This window comes from Mustela putorius, unplaced genomic scaffold (assembly GCF_011764305.1).
Source record: "Mustela putorius furo isolate JIRA1106 unplaced genomic scaffold, ASM1176430v1.1 tig00000242_pilon_pilon_pilon, whole genome shotgun sequence".
NCBI classification, from domain to species: Eukaryota; Metazoa; Chordata; class Mammalia; order Carnivora; family Mustelidae; genus Mustela; species Mustela putorius.
In genome coordinates, this window is record NW_025421325.1 from 11,059,858 (window position 1) to 11,073,679 (window position 13,822).

The window sequence follows — 13,822 nt, forward strand, 5'->3', positions numbered from 1 at the left end:
CTCTCTACCCTCAGTCGTACAGTTCATAATTCAACTCAGTTGGTGTGGGAGAGAAATGGACCTCATTGGAAGCATCCTGTAAATCTGGGGAAGCCAGGTGTTTACTCACATATACTCACCTCACTACCCAACCCCTTGCAGAAAAATCACTCTCTTGGCCCTAGGCTGTTTTGCCTTGGGGGAGGGATAGTACTGATAAAGTCAAACTATTCCTTTTATGTTCTCCACTGTATCCAAACTTGGATTTTTTTTCTTTCCAGTGCTCCAGTATGGAACATCTCTGCTAGAAACTTGGACTTCCACAGAGTTCTCTCATTTATGGGTGATCGTTTAAGAGTGTGTTCTCCAGCTGCTCCGAGACTGCAGCCAGGAGAGGCAGAGACTGGAGCAGGTCCATGGTCCACTTCAGGGTCCACAGCTGGAACCAAAGACTGTAAACCTGTTACACATAGCATAGGGGTGGGTGTGGGATGTGGCAAGAGTCTTTCTGGATCCCTTGGCTTATGGTGCTGAGTCCCACAGCTCCCACAAAGGCAGTTTTGGGAGCCAAAGACACTAAATTGTTGAGGTGGGGAGGTTCTAGTGGGGATGTCTTATTTGGTCATCTTGCTGGTATCACTCCTAGTTTGAATAATTTGGGGGAGTTCTGGGGCATGAGAGCTGTGCCTAATTGTTTGGCACTCTGGGGCATGGGAGCTTTGTCTAGTTGTTTGCCTTGGGTGATTAGGACAGGGGATAGTGGCTTTAAGTGTGATGTTTGGATAAAGGATGTTGTTGGGGTATGTGCTGTGGATTGGTTGCTTTACTTATGAAAGGTGTGCTTGCAGGCTACTTGTTGGCTATTTTAGGAATTAGCCAACCCTGAGAGGGGCAGTTCAAACATATTAGAAGGCAATATAATAATAATAATAATAATAATAATAATAATAATAAACTATCCTTTTATTTTGCCCAATTAGATTTATACTATTTAGTAAACTGAATTCATATAGTGTCATTTGGGTAATGGGCCAGAGTTGGGGAGGGAAGATAGACCTTAATTTTTCCTTTTACACTTTTCTTACACTTATAATTATTCTCATGTTCATGTATTTCTTTTATAAATCAACAAGTATATCCAGAGGAAAGAAAATCCTAAAAATGAAGTATAAGAAAGAACAGTAAAAGTTGTAGAGTACATATTTTTGGGTTTCATATTACAAAAGACGATAAAAATTGCTGCTGCATGTATCTCATGAAAATTTTGCATTTATTCTTTCACTGCTGTTTAATTTAACATTGATAACAGTTTCTACAGGGTGGGAAATAGATTGTTTTCTTCTTCCTTTCTTTGTACTGTCAATTATTTCTCACATAAGCAGGTTTTCAATGATCTGAGTACCGTTGGAGGTTGATCTATCATAACCACAGTGATAATTAGGCTTGTCATCTTAATCAGAATACATTTGAATGTGAAAGTGAGGACTATTAATAATTACAGTGGGACCACAAGCATAAACTGGAACAGTCTTGGTCAAATTGGGAAATATGTTCATCCCCCTTGCTTGAGGGATGCATGTCAAATTCTTCAGAAAGGCACCCAGCCCTATATGATCTGGACCCAGGCTGCCTCTAATAGAATCCCATGCTCCATTTTATACTCAGGTAGTATGTAACTGCATATAGAGCCACCCACCGCTGCAAGCTACACTCAACCCTATCCTCACTTCTGTCCGTGCTGCCCTCTGGCCGGAATAAGCTCTCTCTCCCACAGATGATGCTTATCCCTATTTTAAGATTTTAGAAGTCCCTGTCACAAAGCCTTGCATGCCCTCCTGTGCAGCCCTGTGCTATCATGTGCTTATTTTTATTATCCGTTGCCACATTGTTTATATTTATCTGTTTAGTTCTTGGTCCTTCCATTAGAGTGTGAGTTCTTCCAGAGAGAAAGAGCTGCCTTTGTCTGCTTCTGATACACTATCAAATTCTTAGATATTTGGGGAATGAATGAGCAAATAATACACTTCAGATCCACCTTCTTCTTTTTTTTTTTTTTTTTTAAAGATTTTATTTATTTACTTGACAGAGACAGAGAGATCACAAGTAGTCAGAGAGGCAGGCAGAGAGAGAGGAGGAAGCAGGCTCCCTGCTGAGCAGAGAGCCCGGTACGGGGTTCCATCCCAGGACCCTGAGATCATGATCTGAGCCGAAGGCAGAGGCTTTAACCCACTGAGCCACCCAGGTGCCCCAGATCCACCTTCTTAAAAGCACAGAGTCTTTAGATGGTAGAATGACTTATTCTTGGCCACAAATTCAGTATCTCTGCCTGGAGCATCCTTTTTACTTTTCCTTTTGGTCTTAATGATATAATTAATGTAAAACATGCTAGTCAGATTAAATAATTATTTTGAGATGATGGGTTTTGGAAGCATTGTGATTTGAGACTTAGTTTTGAAGATCAATTCTCTCATATATCTGTGTTTTTTACTGGCTTCATTTTTTCCTGAAACCCCTTCAGGCAGGGTAACTCTGCTGGAGTTTTGAGTTTTAGTTATTTTTTTTCCCGACATCTAGCAGTTGGAGTTACAATCTGCTACACATAAGTTGAGTTAGCTATGTATAGATATGTGGACACTTCCTAGATTTAGAAGTAGGCTTACTGATTCTAGAATTGCTTATTGAAGATGTGAGATAGGAAAGGAATTATCCTAAGAATGATAGAAATAAGTTCTATCAGTTTATAGTAGAGGAATATTGCCAGATTGCCCAGTTTTAAATTTTATTACTCAAAGGGAATTTAGAATTCTTCTAATTTCATGGAGTACATAGTCTCTAGAAAGGGAAACAACCTAAATATCCATCATTAAGGTGCTAGCTAGTAAGTTACAGCAAATCCATACAGAGGACTATAATTTAGCCATCAAAATTAATAAACTAGACCTATACATGCTGACTTGGAAATAAGTACAAAATATGTTAAGTGGAAAAATGTAGTATAATATGCGAGGTATGCCACTATGTTTTGTTTAAAATAAATAAGAATGATAAGTTAGAAACATTCAACTGTTTGAATTACTTTTTTTTTTTAAAAAGAGTTTTGTTTATTTATTTGAGAGAGAGAATGCAGAGCAAGAGAGAGAGCATGAGCAGGGGTGATGGTGGTGGGGTTTGGGTAAGGGTAGGGAGAGGGAGAAGCAGGCTGTCCATTAAGCAGGGAGCCCCGTGTGGGGCTCCAAAGCAGGATCCCAGGATCATGACCTGAGCTGATGGCAGACGTTTAACTAACTGAGCCACTTAGGCACCCCTGAATTATTTTTTTAAACTTTTCATTTTTAATTAGCTTTGGGGTCTCATGTAGTTGTAAGAAATATGAAAGAAAGAGACTCCCATATGCCCTTCACCCTGTTTTTCCCAAAGGTAACATTTTGTATAACTATAGTACAATATTACAACCATGAACTTGACCTCAATATAATTCATTGACCTTACTCATATCAAACTATTTTTTTTTTAAAGATTTTATTTATTTATTTGACAGAGAAAGAGAGAGTGAACACTTCCAGGCAGAGGGGCAGATAGAGGGAAAGGAAGAAGCAGGCTCCCCACTGAGCAGGGACCCTCATGCGGGGCTCGATCCTAGGACCCTGGGATCATGACCTGAGCCAAAGGCAGATACTTAACTAACTGAGACACCCAGGCACCCCAGATCAGACTATTTTAATTTTTATTTTTATGAAAATTATATATAAACATGTTAAAAATTTACTACTTAAGACTTAACTTTTGAGCTCTAAAACACTTAGTCTCCAATTATCTACTGCTGTATAACAAACTACTCCAATATGTAATGGGTTAAACCAACAATAATCTCATTAAGTCTCAAGATTTTGTAGATCAGGAGTTTAAGCAGGGCTTGGCTGGGTGATTTTTCTGTTCTGTATAGCATTAACTGAGTGTATTCAGCTGGTGTCTGGTCTAGTCTGGTAATTCAAAGACAGCTTCATTCACACATCTGGTATCTTGAAGAGGTGGCTAGAAGGTTGGGCTCAGCTGGTTATTTCTCTCTTAATGCAGTCTAAAGATCTCTCCATGTGGTCTCTCAAGGGAGGGGGTTGGTGTTCTTACATGTTGGTTCAGGGATTCATGCGACCACAGTGGAAGCTTCTACTCCTCTAAAAACTGACAACTGGAAATGGCAGAGTGTCATGTCCACTGGGATATTATTGGTAAGCTTTTATAGGTCAACCCTAACTCACTCATGGAGAGGGGAAATAGACCCTTCTGTGGGAAGAGTTTCAAGAAATTTGTGGTCATCTTTAATCTACCACAGCTAATAATGAAAAGAGGAAGCCCCTTACCTTTACCTCTCCTGATACTTGTTAACCCAGAGGCTATCACTCTCAACTTTTAACTTGTTTTTACTGATATTTAACTCCATCTCTTTGAATAATGTACTTAACACTATCATTTCCCTGGATTTAACATTTTTACATATTTTGGCTTCTTTTCAGGGTGAAAGAAGTCTTACCTCAATCGCTCTTCTCTCTCTCTCTCTCTCTCTCTCTCTCACACACACACACACACACACACACACACACACACACACACACACTTTCCATTCTCTGATTACCCCATTAGAGCAATGTCACAATTTGGACAGTTTTATATATTTGCTAATTCTATCTCATTATTCCCCTGCAGACAAGCTCTTCTTTCTCGAGCTTTCTGTCCTCCTGTTTCTATTTGCACTTGTTGTTCTAGGCCCCTGCTGCTGTTCTTTGTTATTCTGAGGAATTTCTTTGTCTCTCTCCTCTGTTAGAGCCTCTGTTTTACTGCATCCTACATTTTTTCTTTTTTGGTTAACCAACTCATTTTACTTGAGTTAATTTCTTTTGTCCCCAAAACTCATCTTGGGTTTGTCTTTTCTTTTTGGCATTTATAGAAGTCATTTGTCTTATTTGGGAATAGGAGGAAAGTAGTAGTGAATGTTTGGGCAACCTTCTCCAGCTTGGAAAACAAAGCTTTCTCTTCCCTTCCATGGGTGGGAGATGTGGAAATCTATTTCTGGAGAAAGGTCTTCTAGCTTTTGAGGAAAAGGAACCAATGCTATGGGATCCTGGTTTAATGGATGATCTTGGCTCTACCTATTAACTCCGTATAGCTACTGTGTTAAAAAAAGAGAAAAGTTAACTTTTTTGGTAGTGGCAACAGGAGAAGGGGGACATAGGTTTAACTCGGAGAGGTTGAGGATGGAAGCAATACCGTATATGGGAATGTAGAGATGAACACACGGGCTAGGAGAGAAGGGTCACTTCCAGAGAAGTTCAAAGTCACACCGTTGATGGGCCAGGTATTTGCTGGGAATTTTGTATTACTGCCTTCAAGTATCCTGCCAATAGATCATACAGTACTGTGGGTGTGGAAGGAGTAACCACCTAAGTTTCCTTTCCTTGGCTCTATAGCAAATAGAGGAAGCTACTCTCTTACCTGCACCCTACCTTTGCCTCCAGGACAACTATAAGACCAAAGGAATCCTTGGATACCTAGTGCGGAGGTTTGTGAGTTGAACTGAGCATACTTGAGCATCTCAAACTAGAACAATAGAAGTGGATATTTAAACCATACACAACAGTAGGGTCAAAATTGAAGCAATCTAAAATGTGTATTTCTTTAACTGCTTCATGTTCCTTTGGAGCTACTTAAATTCCTGTTGATTGCAGAAAATAATTATTTAAAGCTTATTATTAGAAGATAGTTTCATCTTTTCTAGTTTATAGTTTCATTTTTATGGTTGTATATGTTTCAGCGATTTGAAATTCGTAAGATAAGCCCCACCAGAGTTGTTTCTCTTCTGAAGAGTCTTCCTTCCTTTTCCTTATGCCAAAGATGGCAGCTAGGTGCCAGGAGGAGCTTGTTTATCCTCATAGTTTTGGAAAGTGCTCCTTGACCAAGTGATACCATTTTCTGTTCTTCTGCTGATCATCAGCTGAGATACATACTCAGTGAGTGACTTTTATCCTTATTGCATCCACTGCTGTAATGTCCAGTCTTGCTCTGAACTGGCTGTCTGCCTTACCCTGTCTAGCCTGTGGACTTTGGTGTCATCTCACCTTTCTCTATAGTAACTCAATGGCAAACTCTCCGGCTCTTGACTCTTGGTTCCAGGGGCAAGTCCAGGAATACCTATATCTTTTCCACATTGCATGGGAAAGTATGGGAGGCTTGAGGATAGCTAATACAATTCTCCCCAACAACTCGTGCTTATTTCTCAGCAGCTGCAGACACCCATGCTGGTTTAGGTCAGCAAACGCTCTATGAGATGGTCTGCTCATGTGTTCCAAATAGAAACTGCAGTGTGCAATACAAGCCTCTTTCTACACAGGGCACAATTTACCAGTCTGAAACTTGTCTCTATTCTCTACCTGATTTCTGTTTCCACAATCAACTCTTCAACTGGCTAAATCTTAGGGGTATGGGGGGTGAGTTCTGAAACCCAAGGGAACCTAGGTGGGATGTACATATTGTTCCTTCTTAATCAAGCTTTCCCACTGCTCAGTAGAAAAGCATGTATTTTTCCTAATCTGGTGCAATCTTATCATCTTCCCTGGGGACTTTTGTTTCGGGTGGTATCTGCCATTCCCTTCCCTTGGGTGATTAAGCCCTAATGGTGGAAGGAGATTTTAGGAAAAATAATTCTGGATTACTGAAGAGGAAAATGTTCAGGGAAGCAGTGATTTCTCTCATTACCTCTTTGAAAATGATTTTTGTCATTACTTCTTTTAAACCCACTCTATAGGTCCAGTCCTATGCCTGTTCTTTTGAAATTTTGGGCCAATCCCATACTTTTTTGGGCCACTCTTCAATAGTTATAAAGCCCTTTCTTCACAAGAACAGTCTTATATCAACAGTAAAAATGTGCAGGCCAATGTAATAATCAAAGCCTCATCCGTTTATCTAATTGTCATATAGGTTTTGGCTCAAAAATCACCTCACAGAAAGACTTTCTTTGACCATCCTTTATTAAAAGTAGCCTCAAGGTATCCTCCTAGCCACTTTTTAAAAAAAATATCACCTTGATGTAATTAATTTAACATATACATATTGAGGGCTAACTATGTGTCATCCAGAATTATCCCATGCACTGGAGATATTACAAAAAATAAGATAGACCAGAGGAGGCAGACAATAGACAAACTTAAATGAATAAAAAAAGTATCACTTAGTGATATGTGCTGTGCAGAGAATTAAAACAGAATAATATGGTAGAGTGACTGGGTGACAAATTTACATTGTGTGGCCAGGAAATGTCTCTCTGAGGAGGTGACATTTAAGCTGAAATCAGAATAACAACCTTTTATTTGTTGCATACCGTGTAATCAACAGAGGCAAGAGCTTGTAAGATTGTACGTCACACAGCATAATTCCTAGATGAGAGTACTCACGCGTAACCACACAACGTTCCCTGGAGTACTGGGGCAACCTGGTGGAATGCTGTGTGATCCCAAGCGTGGTCAGAAATTATACCGTTATTTTTCCTGAACCGAGTCATGGTTCAGTAGCATATTAAGTTCCCATGACCCTTCTACATTTTGATTGGAGGAAATTCTGGATGCTGGGCTGATGACAAAAGTGGAAGACTGTACTCACTAACCAAGCGCAAGGAGTTGTGCAATTTGTAATGCAATTGCGGAGTATCTGCAGATGATGTAGCATCTGAGAAATGGTATCAGCATGGAGGAAGTAAGGAACTCTGCCAGATGGGTTTTAAGTCCAGGTATATTTGGAAGTGGAGCACTCAGTAGAAGGGGAGGAGTTGGAAAACAGTCTACCATTTTATAGATTCTTTATGGACACACACAGAGGAAGGGGAGGGAAGGAAAGCATGCTGGACAACAGCTTCAAGGCTTACTCTTCGCCAGAAACCCTGATTGATAACAATGAGAAAGACTCTTTAATGTGGAACAGCTATGAAATTGGAAGATGTTTATAAAATAAAGGCTTTTAGGCATAGTTAGTAGTTGGTATGCATCTCCAGTTTATTGGAAATTTATTTGCCCAGATAGGTTCTATAAGAAAACATGAACATGTAATGAAATGTTTTTGGTTTTTCTTGTGTATTTATTGTATAACTGTGATGATTAATTTTATGTGTCAATTTTATTTTCACTTTCCTGGGCCAAGAGATGCTCCACTGATAAAACATTATTTCTGAAAAAAACAAAACAACAACAAACCCCAACATTATTTCTGGGTGTGTCTATGAGAATGTATCTGGAGGAGATTAGCATTTGAATGAACAGTCTTCTCTGTGTCCCTCTAGCTAGGAGTGACCAAAGTGGAGAGATCATTCCTACACGTACACTTGGTATCTTTCCAGGTTGTTCTTGTAAGGGTTGATTTAAAAATGACATTCTTCTACCTGCAGTACAAACAGGCTCTGTTCTTGTCCATAAGCCTAAAACATAGACAAAGGACATTCATAGGTTGGCAGATGTACAGCGTAGCCTTGTTTGTGGTAGTAAGGGACTGAATACATCAACTGTAAGATAATAGGAGATCACATGCCTGAAGAGAGAGTTGCTATTGATTAATCACTAAGGAAGAATCTTCCTTCTTCCCTCCCTTCCATCCCTTCTCTCCTCCCTCCCTTCCTTTTTTTCCTTCCATGTTCATATAGATGACAGACAGAGTTTTTTAGTTTTAAATCTTTCCTTCTACTAAAGGCTGCCATATTTGACTCTTCTCATCTTCTCTGGGCACTTGATCCATCAATTACCTTCCTTTTCTTCACCCCTCCATGACCTCTCCTTTTCACTGGCCTCAATTCTTCCATCTTAAAAGTGCTGAGGTGGTCTTTCTCTTAAAGAAACAAAAGTCTTTCCTTTGACCCTGCTGTTTTGTCAAGTCACCATCCTAGTTCTCTGGGACTCTCATTGTCCAGCCCTCTGAAAGAGCGGTCTGTGCTTGCTACCTGCACTTCCCAACCTAGAGCTGACTAATCTCGTTACCTCTCTCACTGATTTCCAGCTTCATAAATGACTGATGTTTTCATCTGGCAGACACTTGGGAGAAGTGTGTTCTTCTGAGAGTAAGGACAGTCGCATTCCATTAGAAGTGATGTCGGACACACAGAAAACCTTAGAGTCTGCAGTGGAGCTCCCACAGTGGTCTGTGTGAGCACCCAACAGAAAACATGCTCTTTGACAGCCAATGGGACTGAAGTTGAGGGTGAGGAAGTTTGGACTGCCGATTAGTGAAGAGATCTCATATATCCTGAGATGCCCTAGATAGAGAAATCAAGAGTAGTTTCAAACATGAGCCCCAATTCAGTATGCTAAAGAATCTAACATGTTCATTGTTGGAATTTGCCAATTACATTCAACTGTGAAATAAAAAGTGTTCTCTCTTTGGTCAGGTTCCTCCAGAAGCAGTCTTCAAGCCAAGAATTGAGCATAAGTGGTTTGCGAATACCCAGCCCCAGAAGAAGAAACCAGTAAGGGCATAGAAGAAGCAGACTGAGGAGAGGGAAGAACCTAAGAGAGGTGAGCTTTCAGGTGAAGTCACAGACTCAGCCCCATTTCCTGGGTGCTGGGTATTATTAGCCCCACCTGAGGCACGAGAGCCGTTGTCCACAGGTCATGGTGGGGAGTCATAGGTGGACATAAAATTCCCAGTCACTTCCTCTGCTCCTTATAAGCTAGGGGGCTCTGATGTCCAAGGACAGGTATAAATAGTAGCAAAAACCATGAAGCTGGGATGGGTGAACCGAGACGGTACAAGGGATCCAGGAGGATCTGATCAGGTCTCCAACAGCATCTGTACATATGTCTAAAGGTATATATGCTCCCTCAATGTGACAGTGCCTGTGTACGGTGGTATAACTGCAAGGCACCCGGAGCCCTGAAGTAATCACAGCTCCACCCAGACCTGGTGGGGACAGTCTGGCAGTACGGAAGGACAGTATCAGTGCCAAATCCCAGTGACCCAGCAGCAATCCTACTTCTTTTTAATTGTCCCAGGGAAATTACACAAGTCTCCATGAAGTCTTATACAAAGATGTACGGTGGAGCCTTGTTTGTGGTACCAAAGGACTAGAAAAATAAATGTAAGATATATATGTAAATATATGTAAATACAAGCATATGTAAATATATACGTATATATTTATGTATATATGCATATATACATATATGTATATATATGTATATATTTACATATTTACAATACAAATATATGTAAATACAAGCATGTGATTATAATATATGCAAATATAATGTAAACAATCTATGCAAATATATTTGCATATTTGTCTTATGTTATATTTAGAGTCTCATGTATAAAGATTTCCCCCTGAATACATGGATCATTCATTAATTATTGTTTTGTTCTGAAAGAGCTTTAAATATATTATAGATCTATTTTGTGTATGATTTTACAATTTGAAAAGCAAAAATTCTTTTGACTGAATGTACTAAAAATTGAAGAATTAACTAAGCTAAAAATGTGAAAAAGCAGAAGAAATCAGGAGTGGCAGGATACATGGACAGTATCCTCAAAAAAGAGAGGAAGTGGTGCAGCTGTTCCTCCTTCCCCTTTCTAAGGCCATGTGGGGTTTCCTTTGGGAAGTCACCCTTCCACCCATCCCACCTCCCTGTTGGCTCTGTTTGGCCTTAACTGATCAGCAGAAATCCATCCCTCCCAACAAGGTCCTGCCTGGGAGTGAAGAGAAGCGGTCCAGGCCCGACCCCATTAGGCTTCATAACGTAGACAAAAGACCGGATCAAAGAGATCAGGTTTGCGTTAGGCACAAATGTACACCTGAAAAGCCTCAAAGGGCCCATATGTTCCCTTCACCTGATCACATTTACTAGATTTTCTTATTTCAAGATATTTAAAAACCCTAAGCATTTAACTACAGTTATTCCCAAGAGTCACAATTCGAGAAAAATGAAGAGCTCATGTTCATAGAGAAATGGCTTTATTCTGAGAAAACGTGCATAAGTGGAGTGAGTCAGGGCTGTGTCCTGTAGGTGCTGGGGCCGGTGATTTGACTGATCATATGATCCTTGGCAGTCTGGGCGGCACGCATTACTGTCTCCCATCTGGGACAAATCTGTCACACAACTCTAAAAGGCAGTTGTAACTATCATCATAGAATCCAATTCAAACAAAAGATGGTCAGCTCCACGTAGATAAATTAGAAAAGAGGACTGTGGTTTAAGGCCAGGAAGGAAAAATTTGTGGAATACTCTATATTTCCTCAGGAGATTCCAGTACTCTTTTTATTATATCTAGGTTTAGCAATGCCGTTCCTAATTTGTTACCTGCCAGGAAGAAACAAGGACATCTACTGAATAATACTATTGTTAAAGCTTGGGAAACCGTGAGGTATTAGGACTTCTGCCTTCATCAAAGCAAAAGTGATCCACGCTAGTTTGCTTCAGGAGCAAAGCCCCACTTTGCAGTTACAATGATATTATTATTATTTTTAAAGATTTTATTTATTTATTTGAGAGTGAGACAGTGAGAGAGAGCACAAGATGGGAGAAGGTCAGAGGGAGAAGCAGACTCCCTGTGGAGCTGGGAGCCCAATTCGGGACTCGATCCAGGGACTCCAGGATCATGACCTGAGCTAAAGGCAGCTACTTAACCAACTGAGCCACCCAGGCGCCCTGTTATTTTTGAGTTCTTGATTATTCCCTCATTCTAGGAACTGTAGCCTCTCCTTTCAGTTTTGGAAACACAAAAGTCAGAGTATTGGTCCTGACCAAATATAGACACTAGTTTGTCTTCGTAAGTACTTAGGCAAAAGTGTGACAGAGGCTTCTCCAAATATAAGATTATTTTTAAAAAAATGGAGGAGGTTTTAATATGAAGACCTCACTGGAATTTCAGAGACAATTGCATATGGTGGACTTGTGCCACCATAACTTCGCTTGTTTGAGGTATGGAAAAAAATCAATCAATAGAGTGTTGTACCAGATTATGTTACAAATGAAGGAATCGTAGTCTCAGAATTTTGGGCCTGGAGAGGCTTGGGAATACTGGTAGTGCATTTTCTTCACTCCACACTAATATATTGTTTAGTACTATTTATGGACTAGTAATATTGAAAATAATGATAGAGATAATAGACAAGCAAAAGATTCATATTTGTCTTGGTTCTGTCCTGGATTTAATCTCCCATTTGTTTTATTACCTTAATAATTTTAAATGCATTAATATTAAGTTTATTTTTGAATAGAGAATAATATGTATTTACAGGCTTAGAATTCATAATGCACAGACAATAGTCTGTTGCTTTTTATTATGCCATTCTCCTGGCAGTGACATATTTTTGCATTAAGATAAGAATCACAGAAGCAAGAACACTTACACGGTATTTTTTTCACTAATGTGACCAGCTGGAGTTTAAAGAATTTTGACTACTTTGTCTTTGTGCCTTTACAGGCCCCTGTGCTGACATGTACTGAGTCATCACTAAGCACTTCAGTGCATTTATTTATTTATACATCTGGTTTCATATTCCCAGCACAACTCGCACAGTGTAATAATGGAGGGTATTCACTATATTTCTACTGGGTGAAAAGATAAATCAAGGAGAAGGAAGGAGGGAAGAAAAGGTGGAGTGTAGGGGCTTTTAGGGCAGTGAAACGATTCTGAATGATCCTGTCATGGTGAAAAACTGTCACTATTCACTTATCAAAATCCATACAATGCACAATATAGTGAACTCCAATGTGCACTACGCACTTTAGTTGATAAGACTGTATGAATATTGCCTCAGCAAGTACACCATGCTAACACAAAAGGAAATAATAGGGAGAATTCTTTGTTTATAAGATTTTATTTATTTATTTGAGAGAGAGATATATCACACACAAGAGAGCACAAGCAGGGGGAGCAGTAGGCAGAGGGAGAAGCAGGCTCCTCGGCTGAGCAACCTGAGCCAATGGCAGATGCTTAACCACTTAACTGACTGAGCTACTCAGGTGATGTGGGTGAACTCTTTGTAGGGAAAGGGGGAAAGAGGGCATGTGGGAATTGTCTGTGAATTTCCAATCCACTCTAAAACTCTAAAAAACTGAGGTCTCTGAATTTAGGCAGTAAAAAGAAACAAACCAAGATAATTTAGATGAGATGTTCTTAGAATGTATGTATTGTAAGCAACAAAAACCAAATGCAATTAGCATAGGCACAAAAGTAAATATGTTGGCTTGCTTACTGAAGTCATGGGAATACATCAGGGAAAACTGGCACCAAGAACTTCTGTGTCCTCTTCCATCTTTGTAACACTCTAGGTTGATGTCCCTCATAATTCCCAAAGCATGGTAGCCAGCACCTCCCAGGCTCATGACTTACTAGGTGTGCCACAGTGGGAAAGGGCTCTTTCCTACTTTAGTTGTTCCTGAGAAAACTCCCCAGGGGATGCTGGTCAAATTAGCTTGGAAATGTGATTATCTTTAGACCATTTATGGGGGTCGAGAGACCAGATCCAATTATGGTATAATGTGTACAAGGCTGGAAACAAGTAGGCGTCATAGAAGCCTACACACACACACACACACACACACACACACACATATCATTACAGCTCAAAGGATGGGGCTGTCTTTAACAGAGCTGTGATGGTTAACATTATATGTCAACTTGACTGGGCCAAGAGACACCCAGAAAGCTAGTAAGATATCACTTCTGGGTATGCTGGTGAGGGTATTTCCAGAAGAGATTAACATTGAAATCAGAAGGTTGAGTAAAGCAAATCTGATGAGGGCCCCAAAAGAGCAAAAGGTCAGAGGAAGGGTGAGTTCTCTGTCCTTTCTTGACACGGGATATCCATCTT

At 40.0% G+C, this 13,822-nt stretch overlaps 1 long non-coding RNA gene across 3 annotated transcripts in view; it reads left to right on the forward strand.

The window, feature by feature from the left end:
- LOC106006400 overlaps positions 1 to 13,822 on the forward strand; it is a 92,529-nt gene that overhangs the window by 64,977 nt on the left and 13,730 nt on the right. For all 3 annotated transcript variants that reach the window (XR_006606246.1, XR_001180428.2, XR_001180431.2), the window contains exon 3: positions 9,395 to 9,521. This is a non-coding gene — a long non-coding RNA (uncharacterized LOC106006400). The remainder of the gene's footprint in view (positions 1 to 9,394; positions 9,522 to 13,822) is intronic.